Source organism: Callorhinus ursinus, unplaced genomic scaffold (genome assembly GCF_003265705.2).
Source record: "Callorhinus ursinus isolate GAN/ISIS: 27379988/994484 unplaced genomic scaffold, GSC_fseal_2.0 scaffold27, whole genome shotgun sequence".
In the NCBI taxonomy this organism is placed as follows: Eukaryota; Metazoa; Chordata; class Mammalia; order Carnivora; family Otariidae; genus Callorhinus; species Callorhinus ursinus.
Genome location: NW_027397089.1, coordinates 16,373,539 through 16,397,492, shown reverse-complemented (window position 1 = coordinate 16,397,492; position 23,954 = coordinate 16,373,539). Strand labels below are relative to the sequence as shown.

At 35.1% G+C, this 23,954-nt stretch overlaps 1 pseudogene; it reads left to right on the top strand.

The window, feature by feature from the left end:
- Nucleotides 1–21,566: 21,566 nt before the first annotated feature.
- On the top strand, nt 21,567–21,636 carry LOC112830252 (U2 spliceosomal RNA; annotated as a pseudogene).
- The last annotated feature ends 2,318 nt before the right edge of the window (nt 21,637–23,954 follow it).

Below are 23,954 nucleotides of genomic sequence, written 5' to 3'. Positions count from 1 at the left end.
TTCCAAAGTGGGATTGCATCTCCACACATTTTTCTTTCTTTTTTTTTCCTACCTCAAAGGATAGTTTTTCTTCTTCCAAATTTTTATTTGAATTCTAGTTAGTTAACATAGTATAATACTGGTTCCAGCAGTAGAATTCAATGATTCATCACTTACTTTCAACACCCAGTGTTCATCATAACAAGTGCCCTCCTTAATACCCATCACCCATTTAGCCCATTCCCCACCCATAGCCCTCCATCAGCCCTCCGTTTGTTCTCTATAACTGAGTCTCTTATGGTTTGCTTTTTTTTAAATGTTCTAAATTATATTTAGAAGGATTATTTAGTAGTGGTGTGATAGAATTATCAGTGGTTCAAAGATCCACTTTGAAAAGATCCATAATGACATAATGTACTCATGACAGAGTTACTTCATTCATTCCACAAAAGAATCTTTTTTTACCCGTTTTTTAATTTTATTGTTATGTTAATCACCATACATTACATCATTAGTTTTTGATGTAGTGTTCCATGATGATTCATTATTTGCATATAACACCCAGTGCTCCATTCAGTTTGTGCCCTCTTTAATACCCATCACCAAGCTAACCCATCCCCCACCTTCCCTCCCCTCTAGAACCCTGTTTGTTTCTCAGAGTCCATAGTCTCTCATGGTTCGTCTCCCCCTCTGATTTCCTCCACTTCATTTTTGCCTTCCTACTATCTTTTTTTTTTTTTTAACATATAATGTCTTATTTGTTTCAGAGGTCCAGGTCTGTGATTCAACAGTCTTATACAATTCACAGTGTTCACCATAGCACATACCCTCCCCAATGTCTATCACCCAGCCACCCCATCCTTTCCACTCCCCACCACTCCAGCAACCCTCAGTTTGTTTCCTCAGATTAAGAATTCCTCATAGGTGAAGTCATATGATACATGTCTTTCTCTGATTGACTTATTTCGCTCAGCATAATACTCTCCAGTTCTATCCACGTCGTTGCAAATAGCAAGATTTCATTCCTTTTGTTGGTTGCATAATATTCCATTGTGTGTGTATGTATGTATGTGTGTGTGTGTGTGTGTGTGTGTATTTATATATATATATATATATCACATCTTTATCCATTCATCTGTCGATGGACATCTTGGCTCTTTCCATAGCTTGGCTATTGTGGATATTGCTGCTATAAACATCGGGGTGCACGTACCCCTTTGGATCCCTACATTTGTATCTTTGGGGTAAATACCCAGTAGTGCAATTGCTGGGTTCATATGGTAGCTCTATTTTCAACTTTTTGAGGAACCTCCATACTGTTTTCCAGAGTGGCTGCACCAGCTTCATTCCCACCAACAGTGTAGGAGGGTTCCCCTTTCTCCATGTCCCCGTCAACATCTGTCATTTCCTGACTTGTTAATTTTAGCCATTCTGACGGGTGTGAGGTGGTATCTCATTGAGGTTTTGGTTTGGATTTCCCTGATGCCGAGTGATGTTGAGCACTTTTTCATGTGTCTGTTGGCCATTTGGATGTCTTCTTTGGAAAAATGTTCTTGTCTTCTGCCCATTTCTTGATTGCTTCCCTCTCTCTCTTTTTTTCCCTTTCCACATGTTCTTCTGTTTTGTTTTCTAAATTCTACATATGAGTGAAATCATGGTTTTTGTCTTCCTCTGATTGACTTATTTTGCTTAGCATAATACACTCTAGCTCCATCCATTCATTGCAAATGGCAAGATTTCATTTTTTTTTATGGCTGAGTAACATATATATATTTCACGTCTTCATTATCCATTCATTAGTCAATGGACATTTGGGCTCTTTCCATAGTTTGGCTATTGTTGATAATGCTGCTATAAACATCATGCATGTATCCCTTCAGATCTTTATTTTTGTATCCTTTGGGTAAATACCTAGTAGTATAATTGCTGGATCATAGGGTAGTTCTATTTTTAACTTTTTGAGGAACCTGCATGCCGCTTTCCAGAGTGACTGCACCAGTTTGCATTTCTACTAACTGTAAGAGAGTTTCCCTTTCTCTGAATCCACACCAACATCTGTTGTGTACTGCGTTGTTAACTTAAGCCGTTCTGACAGGTGTGAGGCAGTATCTCATCATGGTTTTGATTTGTATTTCCCTGATGGTGAGGGATGTTGAGCATCTTTTCATGTGTCTGTTTGCCATCTGTATGTCTTCTTTGGAGAAATGTCTATTCATGTCTTCTGCCCATTTCTTAACTGGATTGTTTTTGGGTGTTCAGTTTTATAAGTTTTTTGTATATTTTAGAAACTAACCCTTTATCAGATATGTCATTTGCAAATATCTTCTCCCAATTTGTAGGTTGCCTTTTAGATTTATTGATTGTTTACTTCACTGTGCAGGAGCTTTTTATGTTGATGAAGTCCCAATAGTTCATTTTTGCTTCTGTTTCCCTTGCCTCTGGTTACATGTCTAGTAAAAAGTTACTATGGCCCAGATCAGAGAGGTTGCTGCCTGTGTTCTCCTCTAGGATTTTAATGGTTTCCTATCTCACATTTAGGTCTTTCATTTATTTTGTATTTATTTTTGTATATGGTTTAAGAAAGTGGTCCAGTTTCATTCTTTTTCAAGTTGTCTGGTTTTCCTAACACCACTTGTTGAAGAGACCATCTTTTTTCCCATTGGATATTCTTTCCTTCTTTGTTGAAGATTAGTTGGCCTTATAGTTGTGGCCATATAGTTGTGGGTTAGGGTTAGGGTTAGGGTTAGTCTAATCTGTTCCTTTGATTTATATGCCTGTTTTTGTGCCAGTACCACATACTGTCTTGATGACTACAGCTTTGTAATATACCTGAAGTCCAGAATTGTGGTGCCTCCAGCTTTGTTTTTCTTTTTCAGGATTGCTTTGGCTATTCAGGGACTTTTGTGGTTCCATAGAAATTTTAGGATTGTTTGTTCTAGCTCTGTGAAAAATGCTGGTGGTATTTTGATAGAGATTGCATTAAATGTGTCGATTGCTTTGGGTAAGATAGACATTTTAACAGTGTTTGTTCTTCCAATCCCTGAGCATGGAATGTTTTTCCATTTCTTTGTGTCTTCTTCTATAGTTTATAGTTGTCTATAGTTTTTAGAGTATAGATCTTTTACCTCTTTGGTTGGGTTTATTCCTAGATATGGTTTTTGGTGCAGTTGTAAATGGGATTGATTCCTTGATTTCTTTTTCTGCTGCTTCATTATTGTCATTAAGAAATGCAACAGATTTCTATATATTGGTTTAATATCCTGTGACTTTGCCACATTCATGTATTAGTTCTAGCAATTACCACACATTTTTTCTAAGTAACAGCAAGACCTACATGTCTGCCAAAATGGTAACTGGATTTTGGGGTTTTGTTTAGTGATTAAAACTTAAGTTGAGATACAAAGAAAAAAAAAGAATTGGTGTTTCACTTTTACATTTGGGTGTGAAAATTTCTTTTAAGGCCGCGTTAATGTTCCTAAACCCTCTAATAAGCATCATCATTTTTATTGGAGAAATCAATAAAAAATTAATACATTTTTATATAGATGCTTTAATAGAACATATTTTACTGATACATTTATTTATAACAGATATAATATTTATATTGCAATACTGTTTTTTATATTAAGGATTATGACTTTCAGAAAAACCTCTCACCTTTGTTATTTTTGTAATCATTAAAATGCATATTTTAAAATAAATTTTATATGTATAAATTAAGTAATGAAACAAGAATTGTGGGAGAAATTAGGAGACTCAAGACATTTATTTTATTTATTTATTAGGTATAAATTCTCTCCTTTTAGAGTATATGGTTAATCAACATAGTTAACTTTTGCATAACACTTAACATATGCCAGGAATTATGCTATTTGTTCAAGGTAAATGGTCACATTTAATCTTTATAACAAATGTGGTAGGAATAATCATTATAATTGTTTTAAAAATGAATAAAATAAGGCTGAATAAGTTTACATAACTATTCCAGGATTATATAGCTATAAGACAAATGAGGTATCTTTGTTGAATCTTTTGAAATTATTTTCAAAATATGTAGTTAGTTTCTTTTTTATATCTTTCACTATGGATCAGTAAACTGAAGTCTCGAACTCTAAGATTATATTATTCTAATGACTGATGATGTATTCCACAGAACAATTTTAAATACAGATTTAGCTGGTTTTCTCTTTGTAAGTGGGTGGGGAAAAAAAAACAGAAAAATGTGAAAAAAATGATTAATTGAATTTCTAAGCCCTTGTTAGGAGTCTGGAAATGTGGGCTGGACCCAGAAACCATACTGTGATTTGTTTTACAAGAATGATCAAAAAGTATCAGGTAATGTTAGAAATCTAACTTGGCTGTCAAAGCACAATTTACCTTTAGCTAACTATATAAATAATATTTTATGCTAGTTTACAAGTGAAATGACACATACACATTATTTCTCTGTGCTCTTCCTAAACTATAAGGTAAGTATTATTTTCCCTGTTTTATGGATGGAGTCACAACTGAAGCTTCAGAAGACTGTAAATTAACTATTTTGTGAGAAATTATTAGGAACATTTCACTGAGTACATCCCAACATCACAAGCTGGTTATAAGAAACAAATAATACCCAACTCTTACATCAACTTGGATGGGACAGGAGGAGATTATACTAAGTGAAATAAGTCAAGCAGAGAAATTCAATTATCATATGGTTTCACTTATTTGTGGAACATAAGGAATATCATGGAGGACATTAGGAGAAGGAAGGGAAAAATGAAGGGGGGGGGAATCGGAGGGAGAGATGAACCATGAGAGACTATGGACTCTGAGAAACAAACAGGGTTTTAGAGGGGGGGGGGGGGGGATTGGTTAGCCCAGTGATGGGTATTAAGGAGAGCACGTACTGCGTGGAGCACTGGGTGTTATACAAAAACAATGAACCGTGGATCACCACATCAAAAACTGGTGATGTATTATATGGTGACTAACATAACATAATAAAATTTAAAAAAGGAAATAATTGAAAGATTAAAAGTAAAAAGGGAAGAGAGAAAGCAACAAGTTGCTATATCTTCCTAATAGAACTCTATATTGTATCCTTTTTTATCACCCTGGCAGAAGGGAGGGCTTCTTCCATGAATTATATATTTTAGTATCACACCTGAAACCTCATTTAATGTAACCAGTGTTTCTTTTTCTTGTGAAGGGAAAGCCAGGAGGTAGATAGAAGGACAGAGATCCCTCTCCACTCATTCTTTGATGGCCCAGCAAAATTAATATGAGTTCCTGTATGGAAACCAGGTTCATCTCCTGAACATACATACATATGTGCACACACAGACATACTTAACATTATTTATGTGTATATATTTATGTGTATATATTAAACATTTTATATATAAACATTTAATATATATAAACAAAGTTTAAAAATACCTACATATACATATTTAATATTTGATATAAATGTGTATACACACACACACACATATATGGATAAACAGACAAGCACATTTAAAAATACATACATACATATATATGTACATGTAAAAAAGATGTCCAACTGCCATTTTGAAGCAAAAAGTGGAGGTTCAGAGATAGAGGGATAGATCTGGGTAATCACTATTTTATAAAAGCTTTCCCGGTAATTCTTAGAATCACACATGTTTGGGAACACCAGCCTATATTTCATAGTGCAGTAAATAACTCACAGGAATACCCTGAGTATATATATCAGTTGGTTTCAGTCTGTTACTTTCTCCTAGCTTTCACTTCAGAACCTGCTATCTCTAACTCCTCTCTCTCTGCACCTCTGTTCCTCTTTCTCTGTCTCTCTCTTCAGGTACTTCTCTTCCTGATGCCAATTTCTGTCTTATTTTGTGTGTGTTTGCCACTCCCAGAGTAATCTCTTATATTTTCTCTTTTTGTGTAAAATGATAGTTTTCCACTGGACTTAATGATATTCAGAAACCATTTTTGATTTTTTCTAACCAGACTACACAGATGTGATAGCCAACCGAAGCTTATTTATAAAAATCAAGTGTGAACCTCATGTTAATGCATATATAGTTTTTGGAGCATTGTGCACCTTTTCCTCTCTTCTTTGCTCAGATTTATTTTGCTGGGATGGTATCCCTCCTAACTATCTGTAGAACTCATTTACAGGCTTATGAACTTAGTGAACTTTCAAGGTAGTTATTTCTTTTGAGAGAGGGGAGAGAGACAGAGAGACAGAGATAAATGTGTTGGCTAAGCAGGGAACTCTCCTATTCTTTAAATTTGGAGTAAATTATATTGTTGCAGGGGCAGTAGGAATACTTTCTCTTGGTGCTGCATATATATTATTTGATCTGGTAATAAATGTAAAATATAGTCTTACATAAACATACATATACGCTAACAGTTGAAGGTGGCAAATGAATTATAGAATACAAAACTAGTCCCTAGTAGCCTGACTGTCCTGTGTGTATGAAATTGTGTACTATGTGAACAGAGCTTCTCTAAAAGACTTTTCCTGGATAATATTTCTAACAGTGTAAGGAACCAGGACCTTGAAGTAAACCTTTTTCATTTTTGAAAGTGCATTTACTACTTTAAGATTCTGTCTGGAATCCTCTGTGCTTTTATACACTGCTTCCTACTTCTTGCCCTGTGTACCTGAGTTCTGACACAGTGGAACATGAGAAACCAGCTTATCCTCCAAAGCTCATTTCTGACTGCTGATAGGGTACAGGTCAGTACTAGTGTAGACTACTGAATCTTATTTCTTTGTTACCTGGGTGCTGTGTATTAAAACTCAAGCAAAATGCAGTATTTTAAATCAATCAATCAACAAATATTGATTAATCACTCATGATATGTTAAGCAAAGTAGGATATTAAAGTTGTACGAGGCAAGACCCATACCCTCAGGGAACTTAAAATTTAATTAGCTGGTAATTTTTTTTTAAATGTGAAGAATTACATACAATAACACCATAGACAATGTTAAAAAGCAAGCTCAAGTTTAGGAGGTAATAGTTGTAAAATATATAGTAGAAATATTATTAATAAATTATTAGTAACCAGAATATTTGACTGTTGCCTACTTATCAATGGGTAAAAGATAAACAACTCATGTGCAAATGATATGAACAAATAATTTGGCCTTCAGGCAGTAGTTTGCTGACTCCTGGGGCAGAAGGCTATTGCAATAATACTGATAGCACGGATTATGATGACAACAGTGATAGTTATGAGATAGGACTGCATATATACTTTGCAATCAGAGTCAACAGGATTTGCTATAAGTTTGTTGTGGATTGGGAGAGAAAAATGTGTCAGAAATGATTTCAAGATTTTGATCTGAGCAACTGAAGGTGAAGATTGCCATTCACTGAGCTAGAAAAGATGAGAGGAGAATCAGATTTGAAAAAGTCAATTAGAAATTCAGATTGGGACATGTTAAAATATCTGAAATCCAGATTGGAAATGACCAGGAAATAGTTGGAAAAACAAATCTGGAGCTCATGATCTTTGGAATGGAGATATACTTTTGGGAATCATCAGTATATAGATAGTATCAAAGTCATTAAGACTTGATCAGATTACCAGGGAATAAGTATGAAGTGGTTTTAATAATGGACCATGGACTAAAAACAGCAATGAGATATGGAGATGGTAGGGTACAGTGAAAATTTATTAGAGAAAAAGGTTAAAGTTCCCAGCAATGAAGAAAAGTTGTTGCTCTTGGCTTCTAGAGAGCATGAGCTAGAAAAAACAGAGATTGTCGGAGAATAATTATTGCCATTGAGATTATGGAGAAGTTTCAGTTGCTAATAATAGAAGAATTTATCATCTTAACTCTGGGGGTATACAGTTTGGGTAGAGATAGATCAAGATAATCTGAATAGAGAAGGTTAAGAAACTCAGAGGCTATATTTCAAGAACTCTTCATGTGTTTTTTAAAGTCACCAAGAATATTGACATGAGAAATATGGGACCTATTATGGAGCTAAAATAATAAATGAGATATTGAGTCTATAGATAATTACAAAAAGAAAGAATAAAGACTGATGAAGATATTTACATGAATCTTAAAATATTTTTTTCAATTTTTATTTGTAAATGGAATAGGGAGAGAAAGTGGTCTGGAAGTAACAATGACTAATACCTACCACACTTCCAGAATTGGTACCTTGAAAGCCATGGGAGAAAAACAATAGCAAGGAAACCAGTGTAGTTAGAAAACTATCAGGTTTCAAGTAAAACAGGTAGGTTAAGGGAATGCTCAGAGAAGATACCAAGACTAAAGGAGACCGAAATCCCTGTTTCAGGAACAATGGAAGATTCTTTGGAGTTGGGATAAAGTAGGAGATGGAGTCACCATAAAGGTGCATGGAACCTTACAAGGATGGGATTCTAGGTGATGAGAGATGGCAGTCTTCCTTTGGGGACTGAAGTAAACAGAAATAAAGGACATGATTAGTTCTGATAGACTCCAAGGTAGCTCAGGCTAGTGAGGCTGGGGTCATGACCAAAGGGAGGGTAATGGAAGAGTTGCCTGAGATGTGAAGCTTCAGCATCTCCTTTTTCTTCTATGGATAGAGATGCAGAGCCCACGGGAGAAGTGTTACCAGAGGCTGTGGGATTTTATATTTTACAACAATAATGAAAAGGAGTAGAATTAAAGAAAGAAAGCAAGAAGGACAGACAGACAAGCATTCTCAGTATAATAATTAATAATAATTTGAGAGGAATGGGGTTTTGCTTCCCCCCCTTTTGGTAAAAAGCAGCTGTTTAAACTTTGAAAATATATAGTAAAATATACATGCTAAAAAATTAGGGTCACCACTTATGTAGATGGAAATGAAATTTATAACCTTATATAGATGGAAATGAACTTTATAGCTTCTGGTATAATATGGAGTAGAGGGATAAAAGAGAAGGAGGGGATAAATAATACCAAATCAACAGAAGACAAATAGGAAAAAATAATATCAGTAAACAGAAAATGAAAGTAAGGTAGACTTTGTTATATCAGCAATTATAATAATTACAAATAAATTAAACTCATATATTAAAATCTGGAGTATATAAGACTGGTTTTAAAATTAAAACTAAATTTTATATGTGCTTACAAAAAAAACATATTTAAAACATTAGGACACATTGAATGTGTAGATTGCTCTGGGTAGCATAGACATTTTAACAATATTTCTTCTTCCAATCCATGATCATGGAATGTTTTTCCATTTCTTTGTGTCTTCCTCAATTTCTTTCATAAGTGTTCTGTAGTTTTTAGAGTACGGATCCTTTACCTCTTTGGTTAGGTTTATTCCTAGGTATCTTATGGTTTTTGGTGCAATTGTAAATGGGATCAATTCCTTAATTTCTCTTTCTTCTGTCTCATTATTAGTGGATAGAAATGCAACTGATTTCTGTGCATTGATTTTATATCCTGCCACACTGCTGCATTCCTGTATGAGTTCTAGCAATTTTGGGTTGGAGTCTTTTGGGTTTTCCACATAAAGTATCATGTCATCTGGAAAGAGTGAGAGTTTGACTTCTTCTTTGCCAGTATGAAAGCCTTTTATTTCTTTTTATTGTCTGATTGCTGAGGCTAGGACTTCTAGTACTGTGTTGAACAACACTAGTGAGAGTGGGCATCCCTGTTGTGTTCCTGATCTTAAGGGAAAAGCTCTCAGTTTATTCCTATTGAGAATGATATTTGCTGTGGGCTTTTCATAGGTGGCTTTTATGATATTGAGGTATGTTCCCTCTATCCCTACACTGTGGAGAGTTTTAATCAAGAAAGGATGCTATATTTTGTCAAATGCTTTTCCTGCTTTTGAGAGGTTCCTAGGGTTCTTGTCTTTTCTTTTATTAATGCGGATGTTGTACTTTGCCAAATGCTTTTTCTTCATCAGTTGAGAGGATCATATAGTTCTTGCCCTTTTATTAATGTTATGTATCATGTTGATTGAGTTGCGAATGTTGCACCACTCTTGCAGTCCAGGAATAAATCCTACTTGGTCGTGGTGAATAATCCTTTTAATGTACTGTTGGATCCTGTTGTCTAGTGTCTTGGTGAGTATTTTGGCATTCACGTTCATCAGGGAGATTGGTCTGTAATTCTCCTTTTTGAATGGGTCTTTGTCTGGTTTGGGGGTCCAAAGATACAAATTTAGTGATCCAAAGAGTCACCTTGGATCACTGTTCATAGCAGCAATGTCCACAATAGCCAAACTGTGGAAAGGGCTGAGATGTCCATTGACAGATGAATGGATAAAGAAGATGTGGTATATATATACACAGTGGAATATTAATCAGCCATCAGAAAGGATGAATACTTATCATTTACATCGACATGGATGGAACTGAAGGTTATGCTGAGCGAAATAAGTCAGTCAGAGAAAGACAGTTATCATATGGTTTCACTCATATGTGGAATATAAGAAACAACGCAGAGGATCATAGGGTAAGGGAGGGAAAACTGAAGGGGAAATCATCAGAGGGAGAAAAACCACGAGAGACTCTTAACTATAGGAAACAAATGAGGGTTGCTGGAGGGGAGGTGGGGGGGAATGTGGTAATTGGGTGATGGGGATAAGGGAGGGCATGTGATGTGATGAGTACTGTGTGTTATACACAACTGATAAGTTATTCAACACTATATCTGAAACTAATGATGTACTATGTTGGCTAATTGAGTATAAATAAAAAAAATTAAACAATTAGGACACAGGGAAAATGAATATAAATAATGAAATACACATGAGGAAAGTACTAAACAAATTATTAACATCTTTCAAAATAGAATTTTAGCAAATGGATGGATAAAAAAACATAAAGGTAAAAGAAAATTTATAAAGAAGTTATTTCAATAGTAAACTTGTAGGCACCTAATAATGCATCTTTGAAATACAGAAAACAAAACAAAAAGACAATATTATAAGAACATTTTGCCATGGTACAAAAGTTTAATACAAAAGTTTTAGATGAAATAGATGGTAAACTGTCTACAATATAGAATATTTGGACTATAATTTGATGTAGGTTTAAGTAGATTCCCGTGAGCAACAAAAAGAAAGTGTTCTTTTTTTTTTCTTTCACGTGTTCATGGAACATTAGCAAAGGTTGAGTATCATAAAAGTCACGAAGACTATCTTACCAATTTTCACTAAGCTTTAATTATCAAGTTGTATGCAAAGAACAAAATTAAATAAAATTAGATATCACAAAGAAAATATGGCTTAAAATAAAACATATCTAGATACTAAAATTTCACTCCTACATATTTAAGATTAATATTAATATTTTATTTTTTTATTTGAGAGAGAGAAAGAGGCGTGGGGAGGAGGGTAGGGGAAAAAGAGAGTCTTAAGCATTCTGTACAGAGCATGGAGCCCAATGTGGGGCTCGATCTCATGACCCCGATATCAGGACCTGAGCTGAAATCAAGAGTCCAACACTTAACTAACTGCACCACCTAGGCGGTCCTAATATTTTATTTCTTTTAAACCATAAAAATCTTAAAGCAATTATAACAAAATATTTGGTAATAGGTATATTTGCAATTTTATATTATTAGTTTAAGTTTTGTATATTTTATTTCAATTATTTTTTTAAAAAGCAACAACCCTGACAATTAGGAACATACTAACTAATGTAGTAATGACATGATATATTTCACTCATCAGACTGAAAAATTGATAAAATTCAATATTATTGAGGACTGGCAAGGATATAGAAAAAAATGCACTATCACACACTCCTATACCAATGAAGTAAATAGATGCTACACAGAGCAACATGACTATAATCTAGTGAATAAAAATGCTCATTTCCTAATATTCAGCAATTCTGATTTTTCATCTACTTTAAAGAACATTTTGAAGAAGTACACATTGGCTGTATTACAAAACTAATCAAGTGTTGTCTACAATGGTGAGAAACTGGAAACTTACTTATTCATCAATAGAAGATGAATGAATAAATAGTGGTATATCTATACAATGTGTTACATTACATAGCAGCTGATATGAAAATTTTGCTTCCCTGATAAAAAGGACTTTTTTTTTCTCTTTTGGCTTATGTTGCCCCTTTCTCCCTTCTTCATGTGTCAAATGCAAACATAACAGTTATCACTTTAGAAGCTTTCTTGCAACTCAAAAGGCCAAAAGCCTCATAGAGGTTCTGGTACGGACATCATTGTACAACCTGGGCCACAGCTATTTACTTCTTATTATGAGAGAAAAATTAGTCTCAATTTATGTAATGTATTGTGATCAAGTTTTTTATACTTGTAGCTGAAAGCATTCCTGATAACATTTGTTATATAGAAAGTTATTTAAATGCTCTGAGTTTTAATTTCCTCATTACTTCATGTTGTATGTATTGAATGAGTTAATAAATATTTTGTACTTAGCTCAGTGCTTAGTACAAACACTGCTTAGTAAGTGGTATTACTTACTGTAGTCATTGTTGAAATAAAACAAAAGTTGTTAAAAAGGAAATGGTGACAAGGCAGATTTGAGGCAGATTGAGGAAGATAGTTCCTATCTTGTTCTTGCTTAGGAATAGAGATGGTCCCAAATTTGCAGCTAGACTAAGCCTAGAGATACGGGTTAAGTAGATTAGTCATCAAGATTGGATGGATGTAGGGGCGCCTGGGTGGCTCAGTCATTAAGCGTCTGCCTTCAGCTCAGGTCACGGTCCCAGGGTCCTGGGATCAAGCCCCACATCGGGCTCTCTGCTCAGCGGGAAGCCTGCTTCTCCCTCTCCCACTCCCCCTGCTTGTGTTCCCTCTTGCGCTGTGTCTCTCTCTGTCCAATAAATAAAATCTAAAAAAAAAAAAAAAAAGATTGGATGGATGTAGAAATAGACCAGTGAATAATTAGTCATATAAATTTAAATATATTTTTTATATATAGTCAATATTCCCATACCGATGGTGTACATGTGCCTTGATACATGCTGCACAGCATGGGTTAATCTCACTTGGTCTAGATTGGCCCCAGACATATAACTATAGCTACTGACTTAGAACTATAGCATCTTATAACCAATGCTAAGGAATCTATTAAGAAAAAATGATGTTCTATAACCTCAGGTTTCTTATTTTTCCATGAGTTATTTTAGCCTGTCAGAATTGCTTAGTAATAATAATTGGATTTATGATTTACACCTGGTTTGGTGGAGCCTGGCCTGGTTTGGTGGAGCCTGGCCTATAGCAGGGCAGGGAGTGCCACTGGCGGGGGAGGGGGAAATATGGTTTCAGTGGTTAAGGGAGGCCACATAGTCAGAATGTGCCTATGTTACCAGTTCACTATAAGACACCTCCACTACAAGAAGAGGCTGGGGGGCACCTGGGTAGCTCGCTTGGTTAAGTGTCTGCCTTTGGCTTGGGTCATAATCTGGGGGTCCTGGAATCCATACCTGAGTTGGGTTCCCTGTTCAGCCGGAAGTCTGCTTCTCCATTTCCTTCTGCCCCTCCCCCCCTGCTTATGCTCTCTCTCTCTCTCTCTCTCTCTCTCTCTCTCTCTCACTCTTACTCTCTCTCTCAAGTAAATAAATAAAATCTTTAAGAAAAAAAAAAAGAAGAGGTATGAAGTAGCAATTGGAGACCTGCATACAATGTATACCATGCAACTTGAGCAGTGGAAAGAGAACAAAGAAGCCTGAATTGGTATCTACAGACAATTTAATTCTCCTGCTCCTATATTCTTTTGCTGTTGCTGTACTATACCCTTTACTATTAAAAGGCTGTCCCAGGAGTATAAACCCTTTGGTCCAGTGAGCCCTTTCAATAAACACTTAAGATCATTAGTAGGTAATTAACATGTATGCTTAGAGTTAAACGCTATTATATTAAGAATTATGTCATATTTATAGTTTAAATTATTATGGTACAAATAATAAAATAATCACTCATCAGATTCCACCACCAATATTTTTTAAAGGCTCTCTTCACATTTTTGACTTCTCCAGGGGTAAAAACTACCTTGAATTTTTGTGTTAATCAAAGACTTACTTTCCTCTAGAGTTTTACTACATTTGTATATAACCCTAAAGAAAATATTATTTAGAATTTGTCTGGTTTTGAACTATGATGAATGAAATCATAAAGTATGATTTATTTTCTGACTTACTGTTTTTCTGCTTTAATATCGTGTATTTGAGATTCATCCATGTTGTTGTTTGCAGCTATAGTTTATTCTTTTTAATGTTTTATATTCCATTGTAGGAACATACCATAATTTATCTATTCTCCCACTAACTGACATTTGGTTTACTTCCAATATTTTGTTATAAACAGTTGCCACAATTAATATTCTTGGCTATGACTCATGGTTGGACAGATGCAAGAGCTCCTCTAGGTAGATGCATAGAAGGGGGATTTCTGAGTTACAGGTTTTGCACATGTTTAACTTTATGAGTTTGTGCCATAACCCAAGGTTATAACAATTTAGACTCTTGCTAGCAATTCAGTATGATTTTCCATAAGTGAGTTATTTGTGGGCAGTTTTGTATCCATAGATTTTTAAGGAAATAAGTAGTGTATTTGTAGTGTAATATGTCTTGAATAAAATGTTGGGAATTTCTAGGACAATATGTTTGAATACTTCTAGATACTTATTTAGATTCATATATTTGTATGCCATAGGAATCAGTGAATTTTCAAATTAATTTGGAATATTTTAGATTAAATATAGGATTTTTACACTTTAATGTTTGCTTTTTTAAAATCAGAAAATCATATATTTTTGTTTTATAAAATATAATAGGACATTAGAGACTGACAGAGATGAGTCAAGATATCTGCTTTACACAAACTTTATATAAAGCTTTGTTGTAATAACCATAATGAGTATATTATTTTAGGGCAGCTGGATGCTCTGCATAAATGGGGTTGTCTGATATGCAGCATCATATGATTTAAATATTCATTATTGTTTTTTATCAAGATTAATACTCCAGAATCTGCCTGAATGCCATGTCTGAAAAGTTATGGTTTAATAAGAAATATCAGATATATCATCAGGAAAATTAAAAGATTAAATCTGCTGGTTCCTAAATATAATCCTGAGAAAAATCATGTGAACTCTCTGACCACCAGTTCCTTCACCTGTAAATTGCTTATCTTTGTGTTACTCTTAGCTAAGGGAAATCATATATAAGAAAGTACTTCCTAAAGTCCAAAACTCATACCTAAGATATTGTCAGGTGCCCAATTAATTATTTTTATTATAAGTCATGGTTCCTTGGTACAAGCATCATAAGACGAATTATGTGGAATAGGAATTTTCTTAAGTTATTTAAAAACCCAAGTGTCATTGAAAGGGCAAAGCAACCAGGAGAAAAACCCCAAATCATGCAGCAGGACTGGTTCAGCAATGATGCTGCTGCCTCCTCTCCTGCATCCAAATGCCCACATGTACATTTCTGATAAAATGGGCATCAGAGAGTGCATTTTGCTGCCAACACTGCCAACCTCTGCCCTGCAGCTGCCACTTCTGTGGGGCTCACCATTTCTTTGCATCACTAGCTGATGAATCAATATCCAGGGTGATTTTGGTGATTGGCAAATAAGGTGCCTGCATCAAAGTCACAAGGAAGAATAGAAAAGAAAGGAGACTATCTGGAATTAGAGTTTCAGTTCATGGGAGTTAGGTCACGCTGGGTGACCAAAAGTAATGAGTAACACCCATATGTTTTCTTTAATTCCTTCAGAAATGTTGATAAAACAAAGGTGCAGGAAAGTTATCTATCTAAAGTCACAGAAGTATTATGAGGCAGACCTATGAATTGAAACCTGCATGTGCCTTGACTTCAAGAATACAGCCATCAAACTATTCTAAATCGTTTCAATAAGAGGTGAGCCTGCTGTGCTTACTTCAGTGTTTTCTTCCCCTTAATACCTGGGGACCAAGGAGTAAATTGGATCTCTTATAACATTACCGATGCCCTGGAATAGTTAATGATAAAGCTATTAACTTCAAAAACACAAAGAAAAACGAAACATGGTGTTTTTCCTGGTTTGCATGAGCGAAGGTTCTCTATGTTTTAAACTGTGCACTACATTATAAATTCTATATTCTGTCATAAATCAAAAAGAGTGAAAACTGTATTATGAAACGAGTGTGCTGCTGAGATGCCAGGACAGATTTGTCCATTTCAATAGCATGCAGATCTGTCTACATTTCATTGACCCCTTTCCAAATATAAAGTGCCGCATAAATTCTTAATGATAACAAAAGTGACCTAAGTTACTGTTGTCTAATGGCTTTCAGTTTTAAGTGTTGGTGTAAATCCAGTTCATGAGAGACTAGTGCCTACACTATGGAAACCTCTGTCACAATCAGCACTAATTTTCAGGCTAAGCAGAAAGGCCAAGGTTTGAGTAAAGAAGCTAAGTTCCCTTCTTTTTGTGATACTTCCTACCAGCTTGGTATTAGAATTTTGAATATAGCCACTTTACACAAATTCGTATTTAAGCATGAGGGAAAGCATGACAGATTCAGTTTGCATTGAGAGGACAGTGTTATATATTGGAATGGGTTTATGGTAGAGTTAGAAGACCTAGGTTTGAGCACCTGCACTGTTGTAACCTTAGGCAGGTCCCCTAAACTTTGTGACCCTTAGTTACTTTATTTGTAAAACAGATATGATAGTATCTATTGCACAACTTGATATATCTCAAAAAAAAAAAGAAAAAAGAGAATGACAAAGCACTGTGGTAAACAGCTATTCAGATGTATTATTGTTTTTTTTTTAAACTTATTGTTAACTTATTTGTCACACAATTTGTTAGCCAGTACCTACAGTGGTTTAAAAAAATTAAGGAAATGAGTGAAACCTATATGGATTAGATCAATGCAGCATATTACTTTTTTTGTTAGCTTTCCTGAGGTATAACTGACAAAATTGTAAGACATTTATAGTGCACATCGTGATGATTTGATATATGTATACATTTTGAAAAGATTCCTCCCATCTACTTAATTAATCATCCATCAACTCACATATTTATATATAGTTTTTGTGTTTGTTTGTTTTGGGTGAGAACAGTACTACTTTTGTTTGGGGGAAATGCTGTGAGTCCTCTTGGCTCTTATTTGGTGGGGATTTATTGTTAACAAACAGTGGTAGTTAGGCTGCTACCACTGAAGAGAGGTTGCTACCCTTATTATTATTATTTTTTTAAATTTTATTATGTTATGTTAATCACATACATTACATCATTAGTTTTTGATGTAGTGTTCCATGATTCATTGTTTGCATATAACACCCAGTGCTCCACGCAGAACATGCCCTCTTTAATACCCATCACCAGGCTAACCCATCCCCACACCCCCCTCCCCTCTAGAACCCTCAGTTTGTTTCTCAGAGTCCATAGTCTCTCATGGTTCATCTCCCCCTCCGATTTGCCCCCCTTCATTTTTCCTTCCTACTATCTTTTTTTTTTAACATATAATGTATTATTTGTTTCAGAAGTACAGATCTGTGATTCAACAGTCTTGCACAATTCACAGTGCTCACCATAGCACATACCCTCCCCAATGTCTATCACCCAGCCACCCCATCCCTCCCACCCCCTAGCAATCCTCAGTTTGTTTCCTGAGATTAAGAATTCCTCATATCAGTGAGGTCATATGATACATGTCTTTCTCTGATTGACTTATTTCGCTTAGCATAATGGAATATTATACAGCCATCAGAAAACCCCCGAAATCTTGCCATTTGCAACAACGTGGATGGAACTAGAGGGTATTATGCTACCCTTATTATTAAGCAAAGCTCCAAAACTGCTTTATGGTTTCAGCATTGCCTAAAACACAGCTCTAAAATTCACTGGCATATCCTAACAATTCTGTCTTGAAATTTTATCTGAAATCTCTTCATTTTCTCTGTCTTGTCTCCATGCTTCTACTCTTTCCCTCTTTCAATATATTCCTCACTCATCCATCCTTGAAGTCTTCTAAAAAAATAATCAAATCATGTTTCTTCCTGACTTAAAAATATTTAATGGCTTCTCACTGCATTTAAAATGAAATCCAAACTCCATGTATGCAGAATCTGGTACCTGCCTCCTTCCACATTTATATCTCATGTCATTCTCCTCTCTCTGACTTCAACCATAAAGGCATTCTTTCCTATCTTCCATTTGGCCAGCTCTTTGCTGCCTCCAAAAATTTTGCTGATGCTTGCTCCTCTGGAATACTCCTTGCCATTATTTTCCCAAAGTTAACACCTCCCAACTTCAAGTCTCAAGATAAATATCAGTCTTCAGAAAGGCCTTTCTTGACTATCCTATTTACTCCCACCCCTCATTTAAGTTAAATTAATTTATTTGTTAACATGCTTTTGGTCTGGCTTCCCCATTAGAATGAGAGCTGCATGATGGCAAGATCACTAATGTATCTCATGCTTTTAGCAAAAGGCCTGGCACGTAATTTATGCTCATTTTATATTTATAGATGAATGAAAAAATGGTTGCTTGACTGGCTAGCAACTTGTCAGAATGGATGATGTATTAAAACTTGCTCCTTCCCCCAAAAAATGAAAGGATAAACTACTTGTCAATTAAAATATCAATATTATTCCTGAGAGTCTGCATGCAAATTTGAATTTTATTTTACAACATGATTTCCCATTACAGTTTCATGGATTATTTAACATTTACTTTAAGTGATTTGGGTAAGTATCTGTTCTTAACAATTGAAAAGCACCTATCTTCAGATTGTTTTTTTTTTAAGATTTTATTTATTTATTTGAGAGAGAGAGAGAGAATGAGAGCACGAGAGGGAAGAGGGTCAGAGGGAGAAGCAGACTCCCTGCCGAGCAGGGAGCCTGATGTGGGACTCGATCCTGGGACTCCAGGATCATGACCTGAGCCGAAGGCAGTTGCTTAACCAACTGAGCCACCCAGGTGCCCCTATCTTCAGATTCTTTTTTTTTCCCCCTATCTTCAGATTCTTGATAAAAGAATGAATAGTATCTGGGAAGCAACAGGTTTGAAGTACATTGATATATTTTGGAGGTAGCGCATACCCTAATTCATAGCCTAGCATTCTCTCCATCATATCTGAACCATTTAGTTTAGTCATACACAATCCCATTGAAAAGGGATTCATTATTTCCTGAGACCTTGCATTCAGTTTTGAACAGCTCTGGTTGCTGAAAACTTCTTCTGTTTATCTGAGCCAAAGTCTCTCACTTCCTCCCCTCTATTTCTTGCAATTCTATATTTTTTTAGCCATAGAAATTAGGCTGGTCTGTTTGATGCATGAATCCTTTAAATATTTGGAGATAGACATGTTGAATCCTCCTTATCTCTTCTAGCTAAACTTTATCTTTTCCTTCTGCCATTAACCTACAAATAAATACAGAAAATAAGTTTAAATAAAGTTTTTTTCTGTATTTCTGTAAAGAATCATTTTAAAATGAATGATGACTTTCAATGCATTTCTGGTCTAAATTTGTGATTATGATTAAATGGGAAACATGCATTGTATATAAATATTGATAACTTCAATGTTTAGCTTTAAAATTACATTACTGTATTACTTGTTTGCTTTTACCAAGTGTCCATATTTTTTGGCAAAGTTAAGCAGTTCTTTGAACTAGACTTAACATAAAATTAAGTTATGCAAGTTTTTTAGGTTTATAGATAATGTCTATATAAACTATGAATACAATTGTCTTCTTATAAATAGCCAAACATAATTCACCCTTTTTTTCCTATCCCATCTTTTCCTATATATGCGGACCTATATATGTATTCACTTGAGGAAAAACTTGAGGGTAAAAAGAGGAAAAATTAACTGTTAAAATTCTATCCCTACAGTAACAAAACATCTCTTTGCTATTTATTTGTTTTAATAATTTTAGCCAAGAAGATCTAAGTATTAATTGTGAATTTATGATGACAATAGAGTAAAAGAATTATCTAGAAAGTATATTTAAGCAGTTTTATAATTTTACTAATTTTAAAGTGTTATCTTTGCAAAATATTAGAAACTGGAATCTAGTTTGGTAATAGCATTTTGTACACACATCTATGAAAATTTTATGTTATAAAAGATGATCATATAAAGAGAAACACAAATCTGCTATAAATAAAAATAGAAAAACAGTGAACTACATATGTGCTTGTTGAAAGTTTACAAAAAATTTTTTTCTCATTCATTATTAATATCTTTCCAAAAATAGCTTCTTTGTGAAAGCTATCAAAAGTGAAAGAGCAGCCGACCAAAACCATGTGAATGAAACAGATTTGAAAACAAGTTAAGACTCTTTGTTATGAACTTGAGTTCAGGCTTCTTTCTTGATTTTGGCCTATAGGGGAGTTACTATAAAATTCATATCTGCATAACTATAAATGAACAGTCTTTTACTTTCAAAGAGTTTACTCTAGCATTCCTGACCCTATCTACTTTTCCAGTTCTTTTCTGAATCTTGCTGCAATGATTGTATTAAGAATGGACACATGACCCAAACTGAGCCAATGGTATTTTTGCTGATGTTTTCAAGAATGAAATTATTTTCTCCTTGGGATAGCTAGAGCTGCAGGTGGCCATCAATACCACAACATAGGGAAGATCTGCCTTAAAATCAAGCCAACAGTTTGAAAAGATGACAGATGAAAGAACTGAGTAACCTGATGACATTTGAACACTTGGTCTTAAAGCTCTTGAATTTAAATTCAAGATAAAGAAGCCAAACATTTGTTTCCATATTTGTGTTAGTATATGTTTGCTTTTTGTCACTGGTACTGAAATAGTCCTGACTTTTACATATAAGGTATGTGGTGCCTATTTTAACTCCTCAGATAAAATGAAATAGTAAAAAACTAGAAAATTTTCTGCTGCATTTGGATCTCATTTTGGAGAGCTCTACCATAGATGTATACATATTGTTATTTTATTTGCTTTAGTATGTTATGGTTAAGCTTTGTTTATATAGCATACCATAGTTTAGCTATCATATAACTCTCTAAGTGCTTAACTCAGTCATTTATACAGAAAAAAATACTTATTTTTAATGTATGTGACCAAATATCAGCTGATATCCTCTTGTGCTATGAGATTCAACTTACTTGGCTGGATGTCTCTGTTCAGTATCATGTGAAAATGCCATGTCTTCCCTAAAAATTTTGTCAGTTCTTTTTAACCTGTGTCCTCAAGGTCTCCATTCTTTCCGTTAATCTTTTAGTCTTCCTTATCTGACTTTACATGACTCTTGTTTCATTTGTGCCTATTTAGACTTGTAACTCAGTCTTTCTAATTTCACTGAAACCTCTCACACAAGACACATACGCATCACAAACTTTTAATGGTGTGGAGGGACAAAGAGCGGTTTCCACAGCAGCCAGTAAATTATTCCTGGTTACCTGTTCCCAGTAGTTAGAAATTTATGTCTTGCCCAGATTTTGCTCTTGCTCTTTCTTTTCTTTTACTTCTCTTCCTCCAGTCCACTCTCCTTCCCCTGTTCCCCTCCCCTCCCCTCCCCTCTTCTCTCTGTCATTTCATCTGCAGGGTATTTGAGCTTTTAGCTTCCCTTTTCCTCCCTTCCCAGCTCTGTTCCTAAAGTCTCACCTTCAGTACTAAAATCACTATCGCTTCTCGGCCTTTTGGCTAAGATCAAGTGTAGTACTAAAATCACTATTAGGCCTAAATAACTCCTTCTGAGCTCTCAAAGCAACTTTTTTTTGCCCTCTCAAGGTAACTCCCCCCCCCGCTACAGTCTCAAAAAATGCTCAAATTATAAATGTGTAGCTTTTCTTTCATTCTGTACACACTCTTCTCTCATTCCTCATACCAACACATTTTAAGTGGTACAGGAGAGAAAGGTGATCTCTGCTAACTAATAGGGGAAGAGGAGTAAGTTCCCCACGAGTGGCCACACAGATGGAATTTCACCCTGGGCAATCCAACTTGCATCTGGTGGTAAGAGGAATACTAGCCTAGTCAATGTTTGAGTCATGCCCCAGTTCTCTCCTGAGCAAGGGCAGTAATTTAAAAATGCATTGATTGATATGTAAACAGGAAACTTATTTTGGAAAAGAGAGAAAGTTTAGCTGTGTGACAGAATGAAAGTCTTGCTCTACCTTTCTGGATCATTTATTGGAAAACCAGACTGGTTTCCAATAAAAATTTGGCCTGAATAAATAATATGGGAAATTAAGCAAATCTCTCAACTGGCTGATTCTCAGTGTTATCATTCCAGAACCAAAACTGAGTTCATTTTTGAAATGCAAGACAGAATGCTGCTTCAGTGATGTTTCAGATGATCTCTGTAAATGTATACCAGCAGGATTTTTCTGGGGGTGGGGAATAAAGACCTGGATGAGATCATAGCAATGTCAAGGATTTGTAGCAACCTTATGTCGCCAAAGCTACTTCTATAAGACACTCTCCTTTTACCATGAGCTGGGCATAATGCTAGTATGTTTTCTTTTCCAATCTTAAAGGAACACTAAGTATCTGGAAGGTGTCTGAATTCCAAGGAACATGAATCTGTGCTGTGACCTCCCTGGGATTTACTCACACAGAATATTTCTCCTTTCCAGTTGTTGTCTCTGAGCTAAGTTGCCTTGTTTTTTTTTTTTAATTTAAAATTACATTTTTATTTTACTGACTAGCTTTAAAGTCACTTATAGCTAGCCACTGAACTATTTAAACTTTGCAGAACAATGACTAGAAAATTATTTGATAGTATAAGTCTGTAGAAATCTCTTTTATTTGACCACTGGAAAAATGAAAGGAATTGTTCCAGCTGTGAACAGCATCCCATGATAATAATCATGTAAGAAGAAATTTCCATCAAGTTTAAAACCAAACAGGTGGAAGCTGTCAGGACACACTAGCAAAGAATCTGAGAAGCTAATTCCAGCTCAATCTTTTCTATTAATGCCCCTTTGCCCACAATCTAATTTCTGCCTGATCCACTGTTGCGTAAGATACTGAACACAGCTGTGGATCAATGAAGTCATTTACAGATCCACCTTGTGGGTAAGATAAATGATGGATTAATCTAAGTTCCCTGGGGCCTTTATTTTTGGAACATATTTTAATGGTGAATGAAATCCCTTACTGGAGCTTCCTCAAGTTATTGCCTTCTCTTTTTCTCTTTCCTAAATGTAATGTTTTTGTTGTTATTGTGTTATTGTTGCTGTTAATATTCTGTTACTGCTTCCTGGTTAGTCCAGTTCTATAAGAACTATCTATGAACATTGGTGTCTAGCCATGAGTCTTTCCTACCATGAAGATGGTAAGCACAGACCTTTATCATGGATGCCAAATACTAAAATAATTTCACAATAACTAACTTTTTTATTTTCAGAACTATGGGAAACTCAACTCAATTCCAGCACTTGATGTCAATAATCTTGATGCTAAAGATCAAGAGAGAAACAGGATAGAAAAATTTGAGGAAAAGTCAATTTTTTAACTAAAATTTTACCTGTTTTTTCCTAGGGAATCAAACTTCCCTAGGGGGTAGTTGTGATAAAGATGAAAGTAAAATAATGAAGTATGACTGCTAGATTAGTGTCCTCATTCCTTCTCAGTCCTGAGATAATCTGAAAATGATCATTTTGGTGGTGATGGTGGTGGCATTGGTTTAAGTGTTTTACACATATTGTATCATTCAATGCCCAAAATAATTCTAGGAAATAGATAGCAGTAATGTCTCCAATTTACAGATAAAGTTCCATGGCTAAGAAAAAGAATGCCTCCAAAGTCCCACACCAATATGTTATTTCTATTTTTAATTTTTTCAAGAACATTCATCCTGTTTTCCCCAGTGGCTGCACCAATTTACATTCCCACCAATAGTGCATGAGGGTTCCTTTATTTTTTTTTTCCACATTCTCACCAACACTTGTTATTTCTTATCTTTTTGATCTCAGCCATTCTGACAGGTGTAAGGAGATATCTCATCATGGTTTTGGTTTACATTTTGCTGATGATTAGTGATGTTGAACATAATTTCACTACTGGG